General features: G+C 31.4%; 1 protein-coding gene across 2 annotated transcripts in view; it reads right to left on the reverse strand.

Annotated features, from left to right (window-relative positions):
- Positions 1-1,847: 1,847 nt before the first annotated feature.
- Positions 1,848-2,137, reverse strand: part of LOC113112403 (vesicle-associated membrane protein-associated protein A-like) — an 18,061-nt gene continuing 17,771 nt past the window's right edge. For both annotated transcript variants that reach the window (XM_026277953.1, XM_026277961.1), the window contains one exon: positions 1,848-2,137. This exon is cut by the window's right edge and continues 231 nt beyond it. The gene's annotated coding sequence lies outside the window, so the exon portion shown is untranslated.

Genomic DNA, 2,137 nt, shown 5'->3' on the forward strand with positions numbered 1-2,137 from the left:
ATCCCATCCAAAGACATTTTTTAAATGTAAAAAAAAATTGTTTTTATTTATTTCCTAAATTTTTTTATTTAAAATCTTCTCACCTAAAAAAAAGCATTTCTTCAACAATCAACCCTTAAAAATGTGATCTCATCAATTTTTTTTCTCTCATAAAAAAAAAAAATTAATAAAATTGTCTCATAAAAAAATTGATCTTATATATATTAAAAAAAAAAACATTTTTGTCATCCAAAAAATATATATAAATAATTTTTTTACATCTTATCCCAATTTTTTTCTCTCATCAAAATAAATATATATTTTAAATAAGCATAAGTCATCTTGAGAGCTTGAGCTCAGGAAGCATCTGCGACACTCATTGTCTTCTCTTGAGGTCGTGAATCAGGTCTTCTGTGTTTTTAGGAAGCGCTGAGATCCGAGGGAGTCATCTCTGACCCTTCAGTGATCCACGGACACTCTCTCACTCTCACAGGAATCAGAAACGGCTCTTACTTTAAAGATGTTAAGCTACACATCGAGAAACTGATTCGGATGAATGGGTCAGGATTCACCGAAGGGGCAGAATTTGATGTTTAGTTTAGTTTTCCTTGTGTGTGATGATGATGATGTACAGTGACAGTCAGTGTATGTTTCAGTCCTGAGAGCGAAACGCTTTATTCTGACACTTCATATGCACAAACACACTAGATGTTTTCATATCTTCAGATGAACTCAATCACACAGAGACAGCGTCCAAAACACTGGATCGTACAAGCAACGTGTGTTTAATCATCACATTCTCTGGAGAGGAGCAGAAGAAGAGAGTGAAAAATAAATCTATGAGACTTGAACATGATTGTCCGTCTATGAATCTGCTAAATATAAAATAATTAAACCCGTTTAGAATTTAGATTGCGGTTTGTTTTCAGTCCGCAGTTGAGCTGGGCATAAATCAATTTTACAAAAAAAAACTTTTTGTAGCCATTTTGACAAGAAATTCATTAAAAAAATAAATCCCTTTTTATGCACCATTATACAATACATAATCATAAACAGCTAAATGTATCTCAATATATAAATTAAAAGGATGGATTTATTTTATTTTATTTGTTTGAAGTCTCTTCTGCTCATCAAGGCTGCATTTATTTGATCAGAGTAAATAAAAAACCTGTAATATTGTGAAATATTATTACAATTTAAAATATCAGTGTTCTATTTAAATGCAATTTAAAGTGTAATTTATTTATTTGATTAAAGCTGTATTTTCAGCATCATTCCTCCAGTCTTCAGTGTCACATGATCATGATCGAAGGTTAAAAAGAACAGCATTTATTCAAAACTATATATTATTATAAAATATATATTATTTTTTTGTCACTTTACAGTCAATTTAATGAATTGGACACATCCTTTGCACATTAAATGTATTAACTTCTTTCAAAAATGTTTAATGTTACTGTATATGTTACAAAAGATTTAATATTTTAAGTAAATGCTGTACTTTTTTTTTTTCATCAAATAATCCTGAATAAAGCATCACGGGTATTCTGATTTCTGAAGATCATGTGACACTGAAGACTGGAGGAATGATGCTGAAAATACAGCGGAGCATCACAGAAATAAATTACACCTTAACACAGATTCACACAGAAAACAGTGGTTTTAAATTAGAATAATATTTCACAATTTTGCATTTTTTTCTGTATTTCTGATCAAATAAATGCAGCCTTGATGAACAGAAGAGACGTCATTAAAAATCTACCAGATCCCAAACCAAAAAAATGAGGAAAATCTCATTTTAAACTCAAGCAGAAGTCCAGAGTGAATTAATTACAGAAAGCAAAACACAAAGACACACGAACATCAAGCTCTTTTTTTTCTCTTTTCTTTTATTTCTTCAACGTCGTCTAGTACGAGACAGTAAAGTGAACGTCTGTGTGGATAAATGCTGCTCTGAGAGAAAGCACATTAATAATATAATTAATAAATGATAATTACAGTAATAAAACAGTCTGCGTTGGTATCGTTAGGAACAGAACGAATGAGGAAGAACGCTGTCCGAAGCTCTCCCTTCGTCTGGATGAAGATTAAAACCACATTTACACTTTGACGGAGTTTGAGTGAAACCAAGACCCTCAGATCTCGCTGGATACAGCAG

Source organism: Carassius auratus, chromosome 2 (assembly GCF_003368295.1).
Source record: "Carassius auratus strain Wakin chromosome 2, ASM336829v1, whole genome shotgun sequence".
NCBI classification, from domain to species: Eukaryota; Metazoa; Chordata; class Actinopteri; order Cypriniformes; family Cyprinidae; genus Carassius; species Carassius auratus.